Here is a 17,282-nt window from a genome sequence, read left to right as displayed (position 1 = left end):
GAAAGGGAATAAAAGGAAAGGAGAGAAAATGAGTGAAAATATCAGTGAGGGTGACAAAACATGAGAGACACCTAACTCTGGGAAATGAACAAGGAGTAGTGGAAGGGGAGGTGGGCAGGGGGTTGGGGTGACTGGGTGATGGGTACTGAGGGGGGCACTTGGCGGATGAGCACTGGGTGTTACGCTATATGTTGGCAAATTGAACTCCAATTAAAAAATAAAAAAAAATAAAGGGACGTCCCATTTACAATAATGGATAGATTATCCAGTAGGACATCAGTAAAGAAACATCAGCCTTAAACAATGCATTAGACCAAATGGACTTAACAGATATATATAGAACATTCATCTAAAGGCAATAGAATACACATCCCTCTCAAGTGTACCTGAAACATTCTCCAAGATAGATAATATGTTAGGCCACAGCACAAGCCTTAACAAATTGAAAGGCTGAAATATCAAGTCTACAAGCCATACCACCCTGAATGCACCTGATCTCATCTGAAATCATACCATGCATCATTTCCAACCATAATGGTATGAAATTAGAAATAAATTACAAGAAAACTGGAAAATTCACAAATATGTGAAGAATAAACAACATGCTATCAAAAAACAATGGGTCAAAAATCAAGAGAAAAAAAATTCACTGAGACAAATTAAAATAGAAATATAAGCTTATGAGATGCAGCAAAAGCAGTTTTAAGAGGGAAGTTCAGAGCAATAAATGCCTACACCAAGAAACAAGAATATCTCAGGGATCCCTGGGTGGCTCAGCGGTTTGGTGCCTGCCTTCAGCCCAGGGCGTGATCTTGGAGTGCCGGGATCGAGTCCCACATCAGGCTCCCTGCATAGAGCCTGCTTCTCCCTCTGCCTATGTCTCTGGGTCTCTCATGAATAAATAAATAAAATATTAAAAAAAAAGAATAAATCAACAACACCTCAAGGAAGTAGGGAAAAAAAGGACAAACACAACCTAAACTTAACGGAAGGAAGAAAATAATAAAACTCAGAGTGGAAATAAATAGAGACTAAAGAGATGGTAGAAAAGATTAGTGAAATAAGCTGGCTTTTGGAACAAACAAAATTGCCAAATCTTTAGGTAGACTTATCAAGAATAAAAGGTAGGACTCAAATATATAAAGTCATAAATGAAACAGACATTACGACTGTATTTCTTTACAGAAATACAAAGGACCATAAGAGTCTACATGAACAACAATACACCAATTGGAATGTTTAGAAGACATGAATGAATTCCTAAAAATGTACAACCTACGAAGAATTAAACATCAAAAACTCCAGAAAAACTGAATAGAGGTTGCATCAGTAACCAAAAACCTACCAAGAAACAAAAGTCCAGGACTAGAAAGCTTCACTGGTTAATTCTACTACACATTCAAAGGATTCATACCAATCCTTCTCTAACTCTTCCAAGAAAAAAATAGAAGAGGAAGAAACATTTCCAAACTCATGTTATGACGGTAGAATTACCCTCACACACACACACACACACACACACACACACACACACACACACACACAAAGACAAGGATGCCACAGGAAAAGAAAACTACAGGCCAACAATAAATGCCAAAATCTTCAACAAAATCTTAGCACACCAAATTTAACAACACACTCAAATACACATACACTTGAAACTAAAATAATGTCATCTGTCATTTATACCTCAATAGAAAAAATAAGCTCACAAGACGATTCTTATGCAAGCTAATGTTTCATATTTCAGTAATAAGTGTTGGACATATTTCAAGTGAGTTTCAACATTGGAACTGGGGAAAATTTTGATATTTCCAGTTGCTTGAAGGAACCAAAGCTAGTATTGAAAAATTGAGAAACCAGTCTGGGAGATAAGGAACAAAATGTCTAGGGCATGCTGACCCCCTAAGACTCCTGGAATGAAAAAAATGGAATGAAAAATATTTCTTATTCTAGTCAGAGCTCTGACAATTCCATTGGCTTTGATGAAATTCACTTTTCAGGAACACTCATTCATTAACAGTATTCGGTTGTTCTTCGTGACTAATTGAAATGTACTATGATAGGAAACTACCCTTTTATCCTAATAAAACAATTGAAATGGGCTTGATACACTGTTCAAAGCTAAAATTCAAATATTTTAGAGTGAATATTTTAAAAATACCCCTTTGGCTTATCTCTATATTTAGAAATAAACCCATGGCTTAAGCCCTACTATTTAGTCCAATGTTTGCTTTAGTCTGATGGCACAGAGAGAAATAATAAAACTGAAGTGTTGATAAAAATAACTCATCTAATGCATTTTGGCAGCCAAATTCATGGGCTTTGTAGCTGGCCAGCCACAGATCAAATTTCAGATCTATCATATTCTCATTGGATGACATTAGGCAATTTAACCTATGTAAGTATTAATTTCCACCTTTGTAAACTGGGGTTAGTAATAAAACCTACCTTTAAATGTTGAAAAATTAAAATAAGAGCATCCCTATAAAGCAGGGAAACCAGAGTGTTGAGCACGCAACAAACGGTAACTAATGTTATTAGAGTCATCAGATATGTGTTTATAGGACATGTGATTTTAACCTACACACATTATTTTTTCTCTTCTGTAGCAGACAAAATATTTCTTTTCTTAACACACTTCCCATTTTCCTATTCTGTGTTTGCTTGGTAGGACTGTGAATCAGGTTACCTCTTCTTTAAGAAATGGGTGATGACTCATGAATTTACTCATTATCTCCCTACAAGGAATTGAATCTTAAGAGAAAAATGTTTGGAAAAGAAACATTTAGGATAATCCATGAAGAACTTATCCATAATTCCTCCTACCTGTTCCTTGATACAGGTTATATTTCTCTATCTTTTCTTAGATTTGATGAGCTACCTCAATGTGTTTTCTTTAACACATTCATTTTTATTTTCAATAGAACTGTTTTTTAATACTTATAACCAAAAGTCCCTCAATGATGTATTAATATTCATGTTTCAGATGCATATCAATTGACTCTGTATACTCTATAGTTTATAGAAATTTTGTATTTTCATTTGTACAATTCCTTTTCCTTTTTTTTTTTTTTTTTGAGAGAGCACAAGCTGGGAGTGGGGAGGGGAAGGGAGAGGGCAGAGGGAGAGGGAGAGAGAGAATCTTAAGCAGGCTCCATGCCCAGCATAGAGCCCAATTCAGGCCTTGATCTCATGATCCTGAGATCATGAATTGAGCCAAAATCAAGAGTCAGACGCTTACCTGACTGAGCCACTCAGTTGCCCTCCTATTCTTTCATTTAATGTTATTATATATATTCTAATCATATTAAAATATTTTGCAAGCATCATTTTTAATGGGTACATGCTCTTCCACCATAGAGGAGCATAGTACGTGCTCTTCTATTGCACTTTTACTTATTTCCCTATTTTGACATTTTGGATATTACCGGTTTTTGCTTTTGTAAATTAAGTATAAGGATGTTTGATGACTAATTTCAGTGCTATTATCAACCTCACCAACTTTGTATCTCCTGTTTAACCTAGACCAAATCAGACCAGAGTGAATAAAATTGGAAATCCTTCAACCTCACACTAGACAGTGGCACATGCCCAAACATCACAGACTTTCTCATATCCCTTTCAGCTTGCCCCACTAAGCTACCAACCACATGTTCCATTTATTTGGGGCTTACCTCAGGAATATAAACAGATATTTGAAATTGTTTTTATAATTTACAATTATATATAAATTTCAATAGCTAGTGTTGAGTATCAAAATGTTCCAACACCTATTGGAAAAATAGTCTCTAATTTTGAAAAAAATATTTTAACTGAGCTAGACCATCACAGAAAGTATTTCAGGTGGTACTCTTTAGTTGCATCAACTGTGCCTATACTCCTAGAGCTGGCTTTGCACCATGGAATACAACTATACAACTAAAGAAGCTGAGAAAATATATCTCATGAAAAGGCTGCACTGAAGTGAATTGCAGGAAACAATTCAACAATGCCAAACAAGTCAACTTGTAATCATCCTAAGCAGATCAATGTCATGTCTTCCTTGTGCTTCAGAATTATATTTTTTATGCTTTAGAATCTTTAGGTCTTTCTGAAACCTGAACCCAGAAAGATGACTACTCTTTCTTTATAAATGTAGACATTCAGAATTCTAGATGGTTTACTATGCCTATAAAATCACAGAAATCTGTTAGAATTCATATACTATTCCATTTTTAGAAAAGACACAGTGTAAGTTTTATGTGCAGAGAGGGAATGTAATTTGAGTTTGCTATTATTTGAAGTTTCTTAAAAAGTTCCAGAAATATTAATAGTACATTTTATTTACCCAATTAAAGCAGCTTATTGAAACATAATTCTCATAATTAGTATATTTACTGAGCATCATAAATTAATTTCAATAGTAAGTGAAATCCAAACTAACTTCATTATCTTCCATTTGAAACACAATAACACTTTTGTCTTGGGGGGAGTACTATAATAAGATCAAGTGAATTCAATTTGATTTGGTGATTAGATTTCCCAAAACCAGGTCTACTTTTCTTGGCATGTGTTTGTTACCCCTTCTCTTTGATAGACTGATATTTTTCATTGTTTCCAGGAATGTCACACCCATGAAAGTTTGCTTAGAGCCACCAATTTCAACATAGTATCAATGACCTGATTTGTCCGGTTGTTATTTTCACCCATCTCTTCAATCACTATTATGGAATATTGAATCCCTGATAAACTTAAATGAGCTGTTCCTAGGTGTATTGATCACAAGACCCCTTTAGACTCCTGAAAATTATTGAGGACCCTAGAAAGCTTTTGTTAATGTGAGTTATGTCTATCAATAATTACCAATTTAGAGGGACACCTGGGTGGCTCAGCAGTTGAGCATCTGCCTTTGGCTCAGGGCATGATCCTGGGGTTCTGGGATTGAGTCCCATATTGGGCTCCCCGCGGGGAGTCGGCTTCTCCCTCTGCCTGTGTCTGTCTCTGTCTCTGTCTCTCTCTCTGTCTCTCATGAATAAATAAATAAAATCTTTTTAAAAAAATAATTGCCAATTTAAAATTAAACCTGAAAAGAAATTGGATTTTTTATTTCCTAATTTATGTAAACCAATTACATGTTCACATTAATAACATAGTTATATGAAAAATAAAACTATATTCTAAAGCAAACAACTAGTGAGAAGAGTGGCATTGTTTTATATCTTTTAAATCTCAGTTGGAATCATATCTACTTCTGATTGTTTCAATATGTTATTTTGGCTGAAGTAAATGAAGAAAATCTGAACACATACACATAAATAGTTAGGCAAGGGACAAGAGTGTTTTAATATCCCATTCAGAGATAATTGTGGATAATCATTCTAGGTACTACAACAAAACCTGACAAATGGTTGTTTCTAAAAGGTTAACTGCAATGTGCAATCTGAAATCATATCAGTGCACTAAAATCCTATCAATGCTCTATTTCATTAATACCCCTTGATCTCTCTTGCATTTTGAATAGATCTTTTATCCACACCTAATTTTTTTAACTTATGCATTGATCTCTTAAATAATACAGGCTTTACTCTGTGAAATATATTGTCAAAGACAAATATTTTGAGACTTGTTAAAATGGTAAGGAAGAATTTAATCAGGATGATTGAAACAGGTTTCAAGACTGATATAATAAGGGAGAGAAATTAGGCTCAATTCTGAATACAGCACAGACACCTGTGAATTTATAGCCATTGAGCACAGGGAGAGGGTCAGTGGATGAAAAAATGCTAAAAGCACACACCAAAAGTAGGGAGATTCTTGCTTAACCAGGCCTTTTGCTAGAGTCAGGTCAAGGACTTATGCATCAAAGGTGGGGGATAAGGTACCTGATATTCAGGGCAATCAGATATCAAGGAGTTCTTGATAAACTGATCCAGCATGATTCTTGCCAAACTGAACCATATTTAAGTTACAAGTACATTCTGATGAAGAATACAATGAATAGTAGTACAGTTTGGTTCCACTATTTTGAATCATGCTAAGGTGCCAGTTTTACCCACCAGTGCTTTTGATCCAATTAATGCAAATGTGAATCAGTGAAAAAGGCAACTGCCATCTTAATATTATTAGAACAGAAGTTTTGATCTCATGGACCTCTTAAAAGAGTCATGGAGACTTCCAGAATCTGCAAACCATACTTTGAGGAATTGCTAATATAGATCATCAAACTTTAGGAACTGATTTGTATTACCAGCATATGCTAATCTTTAATCTAATTTACTAGGGGGAGTGGTTCCCTAGGTTGATGTTTTACTACTCTAAACCCATTAAAATGTTTTTAAATGCTTTTGTCTATGTGTGCCTAGAAAAAGGCAGAAGAGACAGAAAAATCAGTGTAAGAGAAAGAGAACATATGAAGGGCTCTATTAAAGGAAAAGTAACCAATGAAGTGGGGTCTAGTTTTTTATTTTGGGCCTCATTCAGACATGTTATTTGCTGTTTTCTAGCCTGGTTCTACAAGAAAGTTAATCCTGAGACAAAGTCTTGCATACAGGTCATTTAGTTAGGAATATAATCCTCTGGAAATATGATCCTCAGGAAAGGAGGGAAAGCCAATAAAATGCATTTTTTTAATTAATTTATTTTTTTAAAGATTTTATTTATTTATTAATGGGAGACACAGAGAGAGAGAGGCAGAGACACAGGCAGAGGAAGAAGCAGGCTCCATGTAGGAACCCGACGTGAAACTCGATCCCAGATCTCCAAGATCAGGCACTGGGCTGAAGGTGGCACTAAACTGCTAAGCCACCAGGCTGCCAATTTTTTATTTTTTGACATAGCTCTCCACCCCTCCTTTCTAAGAGACCAATGCTCAATCTTTTCAGGACCTTCTGAAGATCCTTCTAATCATCTACCCAGGAGAAGAAAAGGGGAGAATACATCCACTGACTTCAGTGCTCCAGGGCTCAAGGATGACCACAAAGGCATTTATTATATCCTCATAGTACTTTTGTATTTAGCATGAATAACTTCAGAGTGTTTTTTGGTCCAAATCCTATGTTCTAGCACTAAAGAAATCTAAGAGCAGAAAGAGAGAGATACAAGGAGGAAGCCAGAGGCACTTCATGGCCAGAGTTAGAGATGAAGCTGAGAGTATGCCATAGGTGTTCAATATGCTGCTTTTGGCCTACTTATATGATCATGGGTCTGTAGAATCACCTATTAGGATCACTTTTAGTATCACCTGATGAGGCCTTTATCCCCACATTCTTGGCCTCACTGTCAGAACTAGGGAGCTAAGGTGGAACCTCTGAAATAATTTATGTGAACTGGTGGCACAGATTAGGCAATGTGAGTCATGTAGGAAGGTGCATATGCCTGACGTTAGAGATATCTGAACATCTAGACCAAACCAGTAGGTTATAAATATCATCAACTTGAAGGAGGTTTACGTTCGGCTATATGTGATATTGTGATTTATGGTGAGAAATATATATTTGATCCTGTCCTTGTTCCTGGTATAGATCTCCTGAAACCTTTGAAATTTCCTGTGATGAGTAGCATAAGGAGATCCTGTGTTATGTTAATTAGGTGACTTTTAGAAAGCACTTGGATTGGGGCTGGTTCTCAATGGAAATAACCACATGATTATAGGGTTGGAACTTCTAGTCCCAACATCCCTTCCTGGGAGAGGAAAGGGACTGGATATTGAGTTAAACTGCCAATGGTTAGTGATTTAATCAACCATGCATATATGATGAAGCCTCCATAAAACCCCACAAGAATGGTGTTTGGAGATCTTCCAGACTGGTGAATACTTGGAGATTCAGAGAGAATGGCATAGTTGGAGAGGGCATGAAGCTCCACACCCCTTTCCCATACCTCACTCCGTGCATCTCTTCCATCTGACTGTTCCTAGTTATATCCTTTTATAATAAACTGGTAACATAATAAGTAAAATGCTTGAGTTTATGACTGCCTTTAGCAAATTAATCAAACCAATGGGAACCTCTGATTTATAGCCTAGGTGTAACTGGCATCTGAAGTGGTGGTGTGGCAGCCTTTTAGGGACTGAGCTCTTACCTGTGAGATAGGACTCTATCTCCAGGTAGATAGCATCAGAATGGAGTTGAATTGGAGAACTGCTTGGTATGGGAAAAAAAACCCAACACATACACACTGGAATTGGGGCGAGAATCATACCATACAAAAACAGACAACTACCAAAGTAACAAGCAGAAATTTTTATACCTTCTATCATTTGGATGGATTCATAAAGCTCTTATTTTCTAAACACAAATAAAAATAGCAGCTAACACTTATGATACTTTGAGTTTGGTATATGCACCATTGATAACTGGGTGCCTGTATGCTGCTGACTTGTCTCCAGTGAACACTCACTGTCACTCTTTGGCTTTAACAGCCCAACCACCTAATTTAAGAGACATGAAAATGACCAGGCTCTTTGAAAGAGCCCTAGTTCAGCAGTTTAAGAAATTATTCAGAGATGAGTTTATAAATTTATGTATGATCAAGAATTATTTTAATAGAACTCAAAATCACAACAATTTGGAAATAAACTTAAGTGTTCCAAAATACAGGAAATATTTTTAGGTAATTTTTGGTAAATGGTATCATGAGCTATTCTGAAGACATTAAAATGTTGTTTGGAAAGATAAGGAAATCCTCATAATCTAAGTACCTTATAAAAATGAAAAATATACAATTTCATATTCAATATAACAGTTGTGATAGAAAAATATATGCACAGAAACTGAAAAGAAAAAAATGCACTCAGTTTAACATTGCTTACGTCAAACAGGTTTATGGATAATTTGTTTTCATGTTATACTTGCCAATATCTTCCCTCTTTTTATATTGAGTACATGATATGCTATTAGAAAAAAAACAGTTAATACTCAAAGAAAAAGCTAAAAAGAGGGTACAAAGAGTTAACTAGCCAATGTGATTGAAAGATCAAAAACAATTCAAGAATTATTAAATATTTAACAGGCCAACCTATTTTTCACTGATTTCTGTCACCCACATCAAGCCTAGACTTGGTTAGTAATTTTTCTTCCACCAGAGTGCATTATAGTAGAGCTAATCAAAGCATCTGTACCCTGACTCTTCTAGAAGGCTGCCTATCTCTGTTTCTGCCAGTTTAGGGCAGGCTACCATCATCATTTCTGCACTTTGGGATTCCAACAGCTATTTCCACCTATGAAATAGTCAGAAAATTCTGGAAGAATTTCTAGACTTAGTGGCAGATTTCCTGAGGCCCAGCGGATGTTGCTGATGGAGCCCAAGGTCCCAGTGGGACGTGGGGTATGTTACATAAGGCTGGAACAAAGCTTATAGGGGTCATCATCAATGCTGAATAAATTTGGTCTATTTTTTCCCCTGTATTCATACTTTTCCCTGTGAAGTGATGCTCTTCCATCCTGCTCCTGCAATAGCTATAAAGTTATCTGGCTCAATTCATTACTGAAAAGAACTCTACATTTTACCTATGTGAGGATTCTTTGGATACTCAAAATCCAAAATATGGCTTAAACATTTCTTTACTCTTCTTTTCAAAGTCTGGCTTCTGTCCACAACTGCCTGCCTTTCTAAGAGCACCCACACATCCTTCTTGCTTGACCCCCTTTCCACCTTCTTTTGTTATACTTTTTACTTTAGATATGACTTCATAATTCTTCCATCTCTTATAAAAAAAAAAAGGTTGGAAGTGCCATACTTGCAACTGCCCTAATAAAATCAATTTCCTGTGGACCTATATATTTTTTGGAGTGGACCTATAATAGAATTTTTCTCTTGCTAAAATTGATCATTTCTTCTAAAATAATTCTTTGGCATATAGTGAAGAAGAATTAGTACAATGGTGTACAGCACAGTTGTTTTAGAAACTTGAAACAGTATTCCAATAAACAAACAATCCTAAAGTTTGTATGGAACAACAAAAGACTCTGAATAGCTAAAGCAATCTTGAAAAAGCAGAACAAAGCTGGAGGCATCACATTCCCTGCTTTCAAACTATAGTACAAAGCTAAAGTAATCAAAACAGTAGAGTACTATAATAAAAACAGACACATAGATCAGTGGAACAGAACAGAGAGCCCAGAAATAAATCCACGCATATACAGTCAATTAACTTATAACAAAGAAACCAAGAATATACAATGGGAAAGGGACAGTCTCCACAATAAATGGTGTTGGGAAAACTGAACAGCCACATGCAGAAGAATAAACACAGACCACTGTACTACCCCATACACAAAAATTAACTCAAAAGGTATTAAAGACTTGACTATGAGAGCCGAAACTATAAAAATCCTTTAAAAAGTAGTAATTTCATTCACATCAGTCTTGGCAATGATTTTTTTTTTTGGATCTGACCCCCACCGCAAAGGGAACAAAAGCAAAAATAGATAGGTGGGAGTACATCCAACTAAAATTTTTCTGCAAAACAAACCAAAAAAAAAACACAAAACAAAACAAAATAAAAAGGCAATTTACTGAACAGGAGAAAATATTTACAAATCATATATCTGATGAGGGGTTAATATCCAAATGCATAAAGAGCTGATAAGACTCAGTAGTCAAAAACCCAAAACAATATGATTTAAAAATAGCCAAATATGTGAATAGATATTTTCCCAAAAAAAGACATATAGATGGGCAAGGGGTGCATGAAAAGATACTCAATATCAGCAAGCAGGGAAATTTAAGTCAAAACCCCAGTGAGATATCACCTCATACCTGTTAGAATAGCTATTATCAAAAAAAAAAAAAAAAAAAAACCAAGAAACAAGTGTTGGCAAGGATGTGGAGAAAAGAGAACCTTCATGCAGTGTTGGTGGGAACATAAATTAGTACAACTATTATGGGAAACAGTGTGGAGGTACCTCAAAAAATTAAAAATAGAACTACCATATAATCTGACAATTCCATTTCTGGATATTTATCTGAAGAACAGAAAAACTGCAACTTGAAAAGATATATACACTCTCATATTCATTGCAGCATTATTTTCAATAGCTAAGATATGGAAACAACCACAGTGTCTATCAATAAATGAAGAAAGAAGATATGATATATACAATGGGGTATTATTCAGCCTTAAAAAGGAATGAAATCTTGCCATCTGAAACAACATGGATAGACTCTTAGGGCACTATGCTAAGTAAAATGATTCAGACAGAGAAAGACAAATATCGTGTGGTCTCAAATATATGTAGAATCTTTAATACATACATACATAAATAAGCAAGCAAGAAAAAAAACCAGGATCATAGACAAAGAACAGATTGGTGGATGTCAGGGGTGGGATTTGAGGGGTGAGGGAAATGGGTGAAGAAGGTCAAAATGTACAAACTTCTAGTTATAAAATAAGTCAGGCGGATATGATATATAGCATGGTAACAATAGTCAATAACACTATATTTCATGTTCAAAAGTTGCTAAGATGTTAAAAGTTCTCAAAAAACAAAAAAATTATTTCACTACAAAATGGGATCTTGGCTTCCACATTCCCTCAGTACTTGATTAAACCATGATTAATGTTGCTTACAGGGGAGCATAAGTAGAATTTCTTATTAATTTGCAATGATGGACAGTTTTCCACAAATGCTATGGACTGGTTTTCATAAGTTGTTTTCAAAAAACAACTTTTGCATGAAAATTTGGGGTTGAAGAATGAAAAAAAACATATAATCTTTTATGTATAAGGAGCCATATTTGAAAACAAATTTATGGTGGATATCTTATATATAGGGGTACTTTATGTTCACCAAATAATAAAGATATAGCAATAAAGAGAAAGCAATATCATATGAAATTAGCAATAATGGTGATGATTTCTGTTAAAAACAAAAATCTTTCAGGATTTTCCTCTTCTGAATGTTCAGGACACTTGGTAGCAAGTGTAAAAAGGAGGCTCCTCTTACTGGGAGATATAAACCAAAGATTGTTTTTGCATTATCTGTCTCCTAATTGTGCTGCGTTATCCATGTGGGCAGAGACGTTCTGAGGACCAGCATCAACAGCATCTGCTAGCTAAGGGAGGTCAAAGTGAAAAGACGTGGGGGTTCCTTGTAATATAAATTCACAATCATGAGACATTTTATTTTAGGCCTGCCATTTGCACATAATGCATACAGACCTACTCAGAATGTTCAGTAGCAGTTGTCTGTACCGATTTATGACTTTAGCTATGTTCTACTTTCTGGTGTAGCTGTTGGTCTACTGCTTCTGAACAGAAACATGACTGAGTTCTTGCATTGCCCTCAGACCTGGACCTTTGGTACCCTGTGTGTTAATAAGCAGTGCTTCAATGAAGGAGCACATTTGTGTGTTCATTGCGTGGACAGCACTCTGTACATGGGTATGCTTTTACCCTCAAGAATATTACAGCTCAATGGTTATAATTTTCTTAATATTATAACCTACTCTGAGCCTACTCTGAGGCTTAATATCTCTCAAAATACATCGACACCCTGAAAACCATAGGTAATTTGTTGTATATAGCAAATAAAGTAAAGCAAAACACTGTCACACCTAGGTCTATTTTACTTCTATTTTAGATAGATATGACACCTATCTCTGAAGCATAAAAACAAACCCTTTTCCTGGGCAGATATATCCCTTTGCCAAGGTATAGATATTAGTAATGTGCACCTATCTCTTTTCAGCCCCCAACTACCTGCTTGGTTGGGTGACCGCAGGAAGAGCCTACCCAACCATACATGTGCCCCTAATCATTGCTTACCAATTCATAAAGTAAAGGTTACATCAAAGAGCCAGACCCATGATAATTATCCCTCAAGAATTAAGCTAGTTTTAACTGGTGGTACCCAGGACACATTATTAAGTTCTTCAAATCCAGGTAGAACTTAAGGACATTTTAAGCTGGACAGTCTAAAGAATGCTGTGTCAGGTACTTTCAAACCACATCAAAAATATGTTCCTGTCTGGTGTATTTCTACAGCTCTCCTATGGTTCTTACTTTCCCTAGCATCTAAACTGCTGAACATAAGTAAGTTTCTGGGGCATTTCATAGTTCTCCAACACTCAAACATCTTGGGCCTTGCCATAGACCTCAACTGTTATTAAGAAACACTTTCTTAACCCTTCACATTTGTATTCCTAGATGCAATATATTGAAGACGCATCAGGTAAGAAGTTTTTAGGCAGAGAGCATAAACAAATGTAATAATCAAAATGTGCTAAGCATTTTCTTGAATGCACAATAGTACATTCTCACAGTAGTCTTAGGAGGTACTCGGTACCAATTCTATTTGGTGAAGAAATCGTGGCTCAGAGAAATTAAATAATTTGACCAAATTCACTTATACTGAAACTATAAAACTAGAGTGGTCTGGTGAGAAAAGCTAAATTTCAACTACTTCATTATATTTCCCTAAGGTTAATATACGGTTACAAATTCAGAAGTCAGAAGTCTATGTTTGTTGAGATATGCATCTTATCTATACAGTATGGCCGGCAAGTGACTTCTCATGGCCTCATTGGATACCTTCTATGACAGGATAAAGAAGATCCCAAGAGCAGGCAGGCTTCCATGATGGAAAAGTCATAATTACATAGAGATGTTATACTGAGTTGAGACCAGCCACCTTGAAATTTCTATCTAGAGCTGCTTGTTTTGCCCTTTATATATAAACAGAACAAGTTAAATCTTTCTCTTCTGTGTATCCACATAACAGAATGAAAGACCATTCTCATACTTTCATAACCTGTCTTCTGTCCCACCCCAGCTGAAATTTTCTGCTCTTAGACTTGAGCATTCTCAGATTATGCAGTTGTTCTTCATATGCTATCACTGGGTTTGCATACCTCTCTATCATACTGGGGACTGTTATCTGCATGTGTTAGATATAAACAAAAAATTCTCTATTATGATGTTCCAAACTGGATAAACACTACAGGTGTCTTTGACTAGTATGATATAGGGATGATAAGACTATTTGGTGAATCGTGGTTTTTGTCATGCAGAGCTAGTTATGTTTCCTGCCAAATTTTGGCCAATAGTTATTATTAGGAAGAGTTGAGTTCACTATACTTAACATTTCAACTATGGAAGAGATTTTTTCCTTCAGAGGGGTATTATTTTCTCATCCTCTTTAGTCAATACCTACCCCTCACTGGATTAAATGTAAAACCAATTCTCACTAACAAGGAAGCAGAATTTAAGAATGTTTTTGTAGAGAGACAGACATTAAATTTAATCTTCATGTTGTTACTCCAGACCTCTATGACTTTGGAAAATCACATAACTCCCCTGAGCTTCAGCTTCCTTTGTATTGAAAAGAGACTTGGGACGCCTGGGTGGCTCATGAGTTGAGCGCCTGCCTTCGGCCCAGGGTGTGATCCTGGAGACCTAGGATTGAGTCCCACATGGGGCTTCCCTGCATGGAGCCTGCTTCTCTCTCTCTGCCTGTGTCTCTGCCTCTCTCTCACTGCATCTCTCATGAATAAATAAAATCTTAAAAAAAAAATTAAGAGATTCAAGGGCCCAATTTGAAATGCAAAATATAGCACCTAATTTATGTGGAGGCTTATAAAGATTAATTCAAATGTTTATAGATGACATAGAAGATGTCTGGCTAGTAGAATTTTAGAAACTAGATCTCATTCTTCCATTAGTTAGGGAGAACTTGATGACTGGAACATGTCTCACTCCTCTGTATGCCCCTACTACTTACTATAAGCACTGATACATAAGAATATCCTAAGTATATTTTCCATGAGTGGTCCCAGATCTGTGTATAAGACCTCATCCTTTAGCTCTTAAAAGTCCTTCTTCCAGGGTGACTGGGTGACTCAATGGTTGAGCGTCTGCCTTTGACTTAGGCCGTGATCACGGGGTCCTAGGATCGAGTTCCACATTGGGCTCCCCATAGGGAGCCTGCTTCTCCCTCTGCCTATGTCTCTGCCTTTCTGTGTTTCTCATGAATAAATACATAAAAAATCTTTTAAAAAAAAAGTCATTTTTCCAAGGGAGCTAAGAGCAGGAAGACCTTGTTTCACCCTCAGTACCATATGCTAATTATTCCCATTATTTAAGTCACATCTTGGGACAATTGCCTGAGATTAATGGCAAGAGATTATTAGAATTCATATTATAAATATGCATCTCAGTCCCTGTGGGGGAGGAAGACTGTGGAAAAAGGTTTGACAAGCAGTTGAAATTCTATATCCCCTCCCTATGTGCTGTGATTACAACTGCTATCAGTGCATGTCAAACACGTGAGATGTGTCTCTCAAGAGAGTAGAGCCCACAGTTCCATCAAACATCAATGGCAGTGTCATGACAGATCAGAAACAATAAGTTGTCTTCAGGCTTTTTAAATACATGTGACAGTCATATTTATACCAAATGATTTAACAAGATTAATGTTATTCAAGTCAGTACCTAGAAATTAATCATTTTATGATTATTTTGGTGTTAATAAGACACTTTAAAGGAATCATTTGACAAGGACTATTCACACTAAATTAAGAGGGAAAGCACAGATGTCAAAAGCTAATTATCACTGGACAAATTATACAGAGGGATAGGACCTATGTCTCAGAAAGAGACTCCTTACTTTTGGAAATCTCTCTTTAGGTTACTTTATCTGAACCTGGCCTCTCTTCTCTCAGCTACCTCTCTAAAACAGCCAAAGTAAGTCATCCATCTTGATACTTCTGTTTTAGAGTCACTTTTAGAACCCAAATAAAAATTATCATCATCATCACCAATAAAGTTTACTCAGCAAATTTCATGCTATATAAATTGTACCTAAAACACTGCTATTATACAGAAATATCATCATTATTTAGCTAAAGAAAACAGAGTACAGAGAGAAAAAGTAATTTTTTCAAGCTCTATTTATTTAGGCAACACTGGTTGTTTTCTTATAGATCAAAACCTTTGCCCTCAGTGCTGTTTCAGGACTGTTTCTTTCTGTTATAGCATGTTCCTTCTTCAGAGAACAAATTCAAGTTTCTCAAACCAAATTAACAGTGAACCAGTAGGTAGTATAAAGTTAAAATTTGAGAAAAGTGCCACACATTCCTTTGAAATATTGTATTTGTTAGTTCTAGAATTTCTAGAACTGGTTCTCTTATCATTTGCCTTTTTTTTCCTGAGATTTCTCAACTTTTTATTCATTAGGAGCATATTTTCCTTTGTCTTATTAAGCATAATTATAATAGCTGCTTTAAAGTCACTTTTAATTCCAATATTTAGGTAATTTGGGGGCTTTCTGTTTATTATCGTATTTTGAGTATTGGTCATGCATTCCTATTTCTTTGTATATTGAATAATTTTGAATTCTATTCTGGACATTGTGGATATTATGTGTTGGAGTCTCTGGATTCTGTTATATTTCTCAGAAAAGTAAAGCATTTTTGCTTTAGCAGGTTATTAACTTGGTTGGACTCAAAGTATAAACTCTTTCTAGGAAAATAGCTGAAAATTCCTATCAGTTCTTTTTTTTTTTTTTAATCTATGTTGCTTAGTGTCTGCCCTACACATGTATGGTTCAGGCATTCATCGGGAGATTTGGGGAGGAAATTTGGGGATTCTTCTATCTTCTTTCCATGAACCCCTGCCCTAACTTTCCAGAGACTGTGTACTTCACAAACTCTGTCCTCTAGTTCTATAGACCAGGAAGACTGGGTTTTCAGAATTTTAGACACCCACTATGGCTCTAACTGTGGACTACCCTCATTTAAAGAAAGAGAGGGAAGTTGGATAGGGGGAGAGGGAAGGATGGGGTTGGAGAAGAAAGGAGGCAGAGAGGGTGGGAGGGAGGGACAGAAAGAGAGAGAAAGAGAAACTTATTGAGTGTTGCTCCCTTTCAAATTTTGACTCCTTCCTAAAATCTGTTTATTTTTGTTTAGTCAGTACCTTTAGGAAGTTTTGTTTTTTTTCTGTATTGGCTCCAGAATTTATAGCTGTTGTCCATGGGGAGTTTGGTGTGATAGGCACTTACTTGGCTATACCAGAAGGATTCTTTTTTGAGAATATGAACAATCTTCCCTTAATAAACATAAATGAGCACATGCAAATGAATATGCATACTCACAGATATGCAATGTAGCGGGCATATTTTCAAGAGTTAATGCATCTCTGAAACCTGTACCTATGGTAGATCTCAGGTCAACAATCTCTGATCCCTGTGCCTGGTGCTGAGATTAAAAACTGAATAGATTTAGTCCCTACTCTAACAGAGGAGAAGTAATAAACTTTTTTTCTTAAAGTGCAAGACAGTAAAAATGTTAGGCTTGTGGACCAG

The 17,282-nt window shown here is 36.0% G+C and overlaps 1 long non-coding RNA gene across 2 annotated transcripts in view; it reads left to right on the top strand.

The window, feature by feature from the left end:
• Positions 1–17,282, top strand: part of LOC140609909 (uncharacterized) — a 470,386-nt gene that overhangs the window by 447,543 nt on the left and 5,561 nt on the right. Inside the window, exon 14 of one of the 2 annotated variants that reach the window (XR_012011642.1) lies at positions 6,864–7,891. The exons of the other annotated variant lie outside the window; for it this stretch is intronic. This is a non-coding gene — a long non-coding RNA (uncharacterized lncRNA). Of the gene's footprint in view, positions 1–6,863; positions 7,892–17,282 lie in introns of those variants that run through there. 2 annotated transcript variants of the gene reach the window in all.

The sequence above is a fragment of the Canis lupus genome, chromosome 19, assembly GCF_048164855.1.
Source record: "Canis lupus baileyi chromosome 19, mCanLup2.hap1, whole genome shotgun sequence".
NCBI classification, from domain to species: domain Eukaryota; kingdom Metazoa; phylum Chordata; class Mammalia; order Carnivora; family Canidae; genus Canis; species Canis lupus.
Note: the sequence above shows the minus strand (reverse complement) of the source record. Positions and strands in the feature narration are given on the sequence as shown.